General features: G+C 38.9%; 1 long non-coding RNA gene across 2 annotated transcripts; it reads left to right on the top strand.

The window, feature by feature from the left end:
- Positions 1-286: 286 nt before the first annotated feature.
- Positions 287-2,059, top strand: LOC129720670 (uncharacterized). 2 transcript variants are annotated; one of them, XR_008727265.1, is made up of 4 exons: positions 287-462; positions 552-1,008; positions 1,110-1,520; positions 1,684-2,059. It is a non-coding gene; the product is annotated as an uncharacterized LOC129720670 (long non-coding RNA). The 2 variants fall into 2 exon arrangements; XR_008727266.1 differs by lacking the exon at positions 1,110-1,520.
- The last annotated feature ends 7,450 nt before the right edge of the window (positions 2,060-9,509 follow it).

The following is a 9,509-nucleotide window of genomic DNA, read 5'->3' as shown; positions in this document are numbered from 1 at the left end:
ACGATAATGTCGTCTACATAAACCAATAAATACACCGTCTTTCCCTTCACCACTGTTTGAAGCCAATGTTTTACAGAACACAATCCAAACGCTTGTTCCAACATCTTGCAGACTGCTTCAGCCCGTAAATGCTCCTCCTCAATCGACAAACCATGTGCTCTTTACCTTTAACCACGTGTCCAGGCGGTTGTACCATATACAACTCTTCATCAAGTTTGCCATGCAAGTAGGCGGTTTTCACGTCGAAATGATTCAATTTCATTTCTTTCCTACTTGCCAAAGCCAACAGAAGCCGAAAATTTGTGTGCGTGGTTACCGGTGCAAACACCTCGTCGTAATCTTCACCGTAGATCTGCGAAAAACCCTGCGCTACCAGCCATGCCTTATATTTGGTTACCTCTCCTAAAGCATTGTGTTTCAACTTATAAACCCAACGGCAACCAACAGGCTTTCGGTTCTCAGGTAAGTTTACCAGTTCCCATGTCCCGTTTTGTGAATAAGATTTCAACTCGTCCGCCATGGCCTTTTTCCATTCATCTTTTTGCTCACAGACCATAGCATCTTTAAAGTTCTTCGGTTCTACCGCGACAGTTCCGGCTACGAAACTGTCTCTTGTCTCTTCTATCAACCTACTTGCCGGAATGCCCTTCGTAGAGCGTCGGGAGCGCCTGGCTATTTCATCAAGAAGATAGCCCTGAAATGAAGAATCATCATCAGAAGCACTAGCATAGGGCAGCACATCCGAATTTTCAGAATCGTCCAGCTCCAAATCCAACTCAATCGAAGGTGAAACTAGCGGTACGTCAAAGGAAGATTTTGTTGCAACAGACTGCTCAGGTACGGTTTCCTTCACAAAGCTTTGTTCGAGAAACTTCGCATCTCTGCTGATGGTGACGAGTCCCGACTGCACATTCAAGAAGCGATATGCTTTTCGTCCCTCTGCGTAGCCCACAAAAACTAGCTTCTCTAACTTGCGATCCAGAGCTTTGCGTTTTACCTTCGGAACATGTACGTATGCTTCACTTCCAAAAACTCTCAAATGATTGTACGATGGTTTCTTCTTCTTCCATATTTCATACGGCGTACACACTACCGATGATGACGGGCAGCGATTTTGCAAATAGTTCGCCGTATTGATAGCCTCCCCCCAGAACTTTTTCTCCAAGCCCGAGTCAGCCAACATGCAACGCATCATCTCTTTTAGATAACGGTTTTTCCGCTCAGCCACACCGTTTTGTTGCGGTGAATACGGTGCCGTCATTTGATGCTCAATGCCACAATCTGCGAAAAACTTTTTCAAAACACGACCAGAATACTCACCACCCCCATCCGACCGGATGCACTTGGGATAGTGACCAAAATGGTTTTTAACCATGTTACAATATTCACGTATCTTTTCTTCGGCATCTGATTTGCGCTGCAGCAAATAAATCACCGAATATCGACTAAAATCATCCACTAGGATCATATAGTAAAAGCTTTCTCGCGGAGTGGCCACTTCCATTGGACCACCTAAATCGGTATGAACAAGTTCACCAACCTCACTCGCACGGCTTTTCGATACCTTAGGGAACGGTTTGCGACTCATTTTTCCTTCACAGCAAGGACCACAAACTGTGTTTACGTTACACTGGTTTATTTTAAAACCAAAACCGAGATTTTCACGCACTATTTTATTTACAGCACTTGAATCTCGATGCCCCAGACGACGATGCCACAAATGCTCGCATAAACCACTGTGTTTCGTTTCGGTCACCAGCGCCTTCTCTGGAAACTGCTTCAAGTAGTAAAGACCACCTTTCCTTTGTCCAAGCAAAACCACGTCACTTCCATTGAAAATTTTGCATCCAGACTTTTCAAACAGTACAGAGAGTCCGAGGTCTGCAATCTTGCTCACCGAAAGTAGATTGCTCAGTACATGAAAAACATTTTCTAAACCTACTTTCACTTGAGCACCTTTCCCGTTGACGCAATAAATTTTACTTGAGCCATCACCAACTGATTCACAGTATTCCCATCGGCCAAACAAATGATCGTCTCTCTAGATCGGTCAAGCTCACCAAGAATGGATTCATCGTTGGTCATGAGAGACGTAGCACCTGAATCAAGGTACCAAACACCTTTTTCCCCGACACTACCAACAGCTAAACACATTTCATATTCCACATCGGATTGGGCAGCCATATTAGCTCTCTCTTGCCGATCCTGCATCAATTTCCGACAGTCACGTCGATAATGCCCTTCTTTCTTGCAGTAATGACAAACTTTAGCTTTGTTTTTCTTTACTTTTTGCTTCTCACTGGAAATTTTCTGCTTTTCACCGAATAATCCAGTAGCATAAGCTTTCTCACCTCCGCACAGTGGGACGGATTCAAAAAAAGGCGGACATTAGCTTTTACGGAGAAACTATTAGTTTTATGATACTGATGTCTTCACAAAAGTTTCATAATTCTTTGAGTATTTTTATGCTGCAATGTAATATTTGAGATTAAGGGGGTATGTGTTAAGATCTCGAATAATTTTTTTTTGTTTCGAATTAAAATTCAAATTCTTTTATGAAATGTGAAATATTAAGTTATTTGGAGAATTTTTGTCGAAGAAAAAAAAATTCTATCTGTTAAGGGAAAAAAGTTATTGACCTTCTAATTAATGACCCCCGTAAAATCAGTTTTTTTACTTCAACTTTTCTAATTCAATTTTTACATAAAAATGATGCTCTAGAAAAATAAGAATATTGTAAAAATACATCTTTTGCAACCAGAAGTGTAGTTCTATCTATTTTGGTTACTGATTTATTGCGGATTTTAACTTATTTTTAGGCAATCTTTAAGGGGGTTTATTTTGAATGTGCGCAAGTATGCGCAGCCAATCTCAGTGACCTCCAATAGTGTGGCTAAATACCTTTCATTCCATATACGTATCGCGATGGAACCTTGTGGAACTTTTGAGAAAACTGCAAAAAAATCTGTTGATTCGTAAAGCAGTTTATGTTAACTCACACAAGAATACTGTACCATAATGATATTGTGTTATGGATGTCAGTTTGGAGCATGACATCGTGTGCATTTAAGTAAGCGTTGCATTTCAACTAGGTACATGCATAGTTCAACCGCATTTATTTTTTCAATTTGTTTACATTCAGTGCTGTGTGTTGTGATTACGGTGGAAACGAAAACATGTTTAATCCAGTTCGATAGGAATTGTTAAGTGTATGGAATAAAGAAGGGAATTTAGTATTGGAAGACAGGAAAAGGCGTGTTCTGGAGTACGTGAGTAGGAATCTGGAGTTGGGGAAGTTTAAGCACGAAATTCATCGAAATATTCGTGTATTTTGTGTGAAACTGCAAACAAAATGGCAGGAGTCTGGAAGGCATATTGAGCGGCTTAAGGAAAAAAACAGCTCGTGGCTTTCACAGTGCGTATTTCCTGGGTCATTAGTTAAAAAATATTTATCAAGTATCAAAACAAAACAGCGCGTGAAGAAAGATTTCGCCAATTTGACAGATCGTAGCAAAAGAAGACGAGTCGCTAGTCTGAGAACAGATAAAAGTTCCTCTGAAATTTCGTTTGCTGCTCAAATGGTTGCCCGAAGTGAGGGTAAAGAAGATGCAGCTAAACTTCTTGCGGAAGCAATGCAAACGACTCCAACGCGTTCTAAACGCATACGCAATGCTTGGAAAACATCTCGTTCGTTAGCTGTAAAGCCTGCTAGAAAGCTTTCTAACGTGGAAGCTTTGAACTTCTACGTAGAGGGTAATTTTTCCAAGAGCCTGTGGATCTGAGTGCGGGAAAACAATAAACTGTGCAATGTTCCGCAAATTTACCCGTCGTATACAGCTCTTATGGAAGCACGGGAAAAATGCCTACCCTCGAAACATTACATTAGCGTTTCTGAGTCTACGGCCGAAGTGAAACTACAGGCTTTGTTAGACCATACTGCAATTTATTTTGGTACAAGATGAAGTCCTGGCAACATTGTCGAAATCGGAACTCATGGATTTGGAGCTCATTTGCAAGTGGGGGTTCGATGGATCCTCGGGCCATTCCAATTATAAACAGCGACACACCGATAATAGTTTGGATGATAGCTCTATATTCATAACGTCTATAGTACCAATTCAGATACGTGTGAAGCATTGCCCTTCAAAAATAATATGGCAGAACAATCGTCCATCCTCAACAAGATTCTGTCGGCCAATTAGAATGCAATTTACTAAAGAGACAAAGGAGCTCATAATTCGTGAAAAACGTGACATAGATAACCAAATCAAGATTTTGATGCCTACGAAGACCCAAAATTCTTTTGGCGCCAATGTTTCCATAAGCCATGGCATGGTATGCACTATGATCGACGATAAAGTCTGTAGTGGACTATCGAACGTTTCGTGCCAGAAATGTTTCGTGTGTGGTGCAAGCCCTAAGGAATTCAATAATATTGCTAAAATTAAAAAGAAAATTGCAAACACTGAAATGTACAAATTCGGCTTATCTCCTCTGCATGCTCATATTCGGTAGTGATCATTACTAATACATCAACTTTGTTATTCTATTTCATGTAACGAATGTTAATTTTTTCTTAGGTTAATGGAATGTCTCTTACATGTTGCTTACCGATTGGATGTAAGGTGTTGGCAAGCTAGGAAACCACACGAAAAGAATAGTGTTTCTGCGCGCAAAATAAAAATCCAAGATGCTTTTAGGGATGTTATGGGATTGCTCAGCGATGTACCAAAACAAGGCTCAGGTACATCTAACGATGGAAATACGGCAAGACGTTTCTTTTCGAATTCAAAAACAATAGCATCAATAACGGGTTTGAACGTAGAAATAATTGAAAGATTTGCCACGATTTTATCTGTAATTTCATCGGGTTTTGAAATCAATACTGAACTATTAAAAAAATATTCAATGGACACTGCTTTGCTTTATGTTAATATGTACGGATGGTACAAAATGCCAGCGAGTGTTCATCGCATTTTAATTCATGGCCCAGATATCATCGAAGCTTCAGTGCTACCTATTGGTACTTTGTCCGAAGAACCGCAGGAATGCCGAAACAAAGACATTAAAATGTTTCGGGAATACTGCGCAAGAAAATGTTCTAGGTATAAATATAAGTGTAAGTGATATATAACGTTCTTTTTGCAATCAATTAGTTTTTTACAGAATATTTACGAACCAAGATATTTTTGTTCGACTGCTGGTATCGTCTGACCCTTTGATTTCCTCAGTTCGCAAAACCACCAAAGGGAAAAAAATACCTTTCAGTAAAGCTGCTCTAGAGATGTTAATTGAACCAAACATTCCGAGAAAAATTATTCATTCCTCCAGCGACGACAGTGATGAGTCTGACACGAGCTTAGGTTTATTATAGTATCACTATATACTGTTATAAAAAAAAATTGTTTTTGTTTATACCATTACTCTAGTCATTCTTACTATAAAAAAATTACAAATATCAATTTGATTTCGCAATTATAATTATTTTTCTTCGACAAAAATTCTCCAAATAACTTAATATTCCACATTTCATAAAAGAATATGAATTTTATTTCGAAACAAAAAAAAATTATTCGAGATCTTAACACATACCCCCTTAATCTCAAATATTACATTGCAGCATAAAAATACTCAAAGAATTATGAAACTTTTGTGAAGACATCAGTATCATAAAACTAATAGTTTCTCCGTAAAAGCTAATGTCCGCCTTTTTTTGAATCCGTCCCACTGTGCTCCGGGAACCTTCTCCCCTCGCCGCCTGCCTTCATCGAGTAGTTTTCCTTTCACAAAATCGACTGTGAGATCTTCATCCGGTCGACTCTCAAGAGCAACTATCAGCCCATCGTAAGAATCAGGTCGAATGGACACCAATTTACGTACTATATGGATCTTACTCGATAGGGACGCTCGCTCGTGGTAGTCCTTCAGAGCATCCCACATCTCTTTCGCCGTCGTCTTCTGCATAACATGAATCAGTTGCGTGTCTTCAAGTGCCAACCCAACCAATGCCTGCGCCTTCTCATCTTTGGAGATCCAGGCAGCATCAGCATTCTCAGGTTTTGGATCGGTCACTAGCATTCTCAGGTTTTGGATCGGTCACTACACTCAGCCCTTTTTCCCGTGTTAACAGAAGCCGCATCTTAAACTTCCAGATACCGTAATTCTGGTCGTTCAATTTTTCAATCAAGATTTTCGTGTTAGCCATTTTGTTTTCGATAGCACACTTTGTCTTTCTCGATAATCACAGGAATCCACTAATCGTATATCTAATAAATTGATTCCCGCACTTTCACTCAACTGGGCCACATAACCTATTGGACTTAAACACTGGTTGAAATGAAAGGCCAAAGTTAATGTAACGAAAGAAATTAAAGAATTTATAAAACACCGATCTGATCTCTACAAGAGCACGTTTAACAATGAAGAATAAAAGGACGCTCTTTTACGCGCTACTTTTTACTGGTACAGTGTTGCCATATTTTAACACTGATAGGGTTGTACACGCGTAGTACCAATCTCGACAGGGGGAGCACAAATGTTGTTCTTCCAATAAATAATAGGTGTAAACGGTAAACATTTCAGGTACAAAACGGCTGATTAAGAACTACAAAATGAAGGTCAAACTTAAAAAAAAATAGCAGAAACCATCGACTGCTCACAGAATATAGTTTAAAAATCTGTTAAATGCCATAAGAAATCAGAAACACGAGCGTGGAAAGAAAACTAGTTCTAGGAATGACAGCCGAGTACTGAAATTCTTAAAAAAGGATGCATTCCTCACATCTGTAGCCATCAAAACGAAATATAAATTGAAGGTGGAACCGCCTGATTGATTGTGAATACCGTGCTTACTACCAGAAAAACTCCTTTCGCATGGGAAAAAAAATTAATCCACCTAGCGGTCAGACTCAGCCTTTCTCATTCAAACTTATTATTTGTAAAAATAGATGTACATGAACGCTTCAATCCAATAAATGTGTATTCACTTTTTGGGTTCTGAAATAGTGATGTTGTAATTGAAGTATAAAATATGTAATTTGACGTAATTTAAATGCTCAAGAAATAGCGAAATAAAAGAAATGACTCTTAATTTCGAACAATTCAATCACGAGCGATACCGGGATAATTCAAATGGTACGATACCACATTTAAATTATATTGAGGCCACATATATTGATCAAAGCAGGTATAGTTTTAAATAGCCTTTGAATTTCTTTTCTTTCCATAACTTTCGAACCACATATCAAATTGTTATGAAGTTTGTTATTTGTAAGTTTGAGAGATGACTCGTTCGTATGACACTAGTTATGTTCAAATAAGTCGTGTAATCTTTGAGATAATAGACTTTCGTTGTTTTATTAACAATTTAATACATAACGGTTGCTTAGTTCGATTGTAATTGAATGAAATGGGAACGTATAGGGCAGCCAAACTTTGAAACCACGTGTTAAATCATAATTCATCAGTTAACCCTTAACTAGCTCGTTCATCTGATAATTCTATTGATCAAATCGGTTGTGTAGTTTCTGAGATAATGAAGTTTCGTGATTTTCACAATTTGGTACATTACAGACGAAGTTACAGTTAGATTACAGTAAAATTCAATAGGGTGTTATGAGTCAGCTAGACCTTTCATTTGACACTGATTTCGTGAAAATCGGTTCAGCCATCTCAGAGAAAAGTGAGTAAGTTTATGTATTCTTCGGAATATGTTTCTTTTCATAGCTAAATTTCACATTTTTAAACATAACAGGCAAAGTAATAGTCCGATTGCAAAAAAAAAAAAACAATAGGGTATTATGGGGTAACTAGACCTTTCATATGACACTGATTTTGTGGAAATCGGTCCAGCCATCTCTGAGAAACATGAGTGAAATTAAACAGTCTTCAGAAGACGTTTGTTTTCATAACTTTTGAACCACATGTTCAATCTATATAAAATTCAAAAGTTAAGGGTTTTTAAGATGGCCCGTTCATTTGATATCAATTTTATTGAAATCAGTTGTGTGGTTTCTGAGATATTGATGTTTCGTGATTTTTACATTTTTAAATATAACCTCTAAAATAAAAATCCAATTACAATGAAATTTAATAGGGTCAACTAGAATTTTTATTTGCATATAATTTCATGAAATCGGTCCAGCCATCTCCGAGAAAAGTGAGTGAAAATAAAAATCTGCACACACACACACACTCACACATGCATACAGAAAATGCTCAGCTCGTCGAGCTGAGTCGAGTGATATATGCCATTCGGCCCTTTGGAGCACTTTCATATCTTCGGTTTTGCAAGTGATTGCTATACCTTTCTAGGAGAAAGGCAAAAAGTTAAAAAAAATATTAATTAGGAGTAAAATATTCGTGCTGAAGAAACAGTGAAATAAAAGAAATGACTTTGAATTTCGTACACTTCAATCACGAGCAATACCGGGAACGTACGAATAGCACAATACCAAATTTAAATTTTGTTGAGGCCATATGTTTTGATCGAAGCAGTTACAGTTTTAAATAGTAATTTCGTTGCTTTTCATAACTTTTGAACTAGTGATGGGAAATATCGCCCAAAACGGACATCGATAACAATCGATAATTCCGGGGCTTTTATCGATATTATCGATAAGTATCGATAATTTGACAGCTAACGTTTGCGGTAAAAAATTTTTTTTCAGATGGCGATGAAAAAACTTTTCAGATGGTTATGAAAAAAAACTATGACAAATAATTGAGTTGGATAAATTTCCCATGGAAGGTCATCATGTTAGCTTCCTCACAAAAAAATATTACGTCCTTGCGTGCAGCCTTCCGGCAGTCAACCGGAACATTCGCCATGGCTCTTTCTTCGTTTTTTTTTTATTAATTCCTCCTCCGTTTTCGCGACAAAATTGTTGGAATAGGTCTTGCGCTTCAAGTTTGTCCAGAAATTCTCGATGGGAAGTAGGTGGGGGACATTGGGCGGATTCGCCGACTTCGGTACCACATCGATATTCAGCCGCTCCATCTCCTCCAACGATCGCTTCGAGTAGTTGACCTACGTCAAATTTGGCCAGAACACCGTGTCTTCGCGCTTATGGTATTTCTTGATGAACGTCGCAACTTCTGTCAGGCACTTCGTACTATAAATTTCCCCGTTCACGGCCAGCCCGGAGCGAAAGAAAAGCAACTTTAACATCCCTTACTCGCTGATTGTCAGCCACAGCCGCACCTTCTTTGGGAGCTTGGTCTGTGAAATAAACTTTACCTCGGTGCTCACTTCCTTCGTGGGGAAGGTAAAATACGAAGAGCCCTGCTAGTCGTTGCCATCCAGGGTGAGATAGGTCTAGTCGTCCAATACCACTGCCGCGTCGCGATTCGCCGGGAAAATCGACTTGACCATGTTATTCAACCGCTGTCGCTGCGTCATTGCCTGCAGCTCCGAGACCAGTGGACGGGACTGCCGCTTCCTGCATGTATGTCCATGTTCTCTAGATGCTTTTTCACTGTTTTAGAGCATACACCAACCTCTCGGCCGA

This window comes from Wyeomyia smithii, chromosome 2 (genome assembly GCF_029784165.1).
Source record: "Wyeomyia smithii strain HCP4-BCI-WySm-NY-G18 chromosome 2, ASM2978416v1, whole genome shotgun sequence".
NCBI classification, from domain to species: domain Eukaryota; kingdom Metazoa; phylum Arthropoda; class Insecta; order Diptera; family Culicidae; genus Wyeomyia; species Wyeomyia smithii.
Note: the sequence above shows the minus strand (reverse complement) of the source record. Positions and strands in the feature narration are given on the sequence as shown.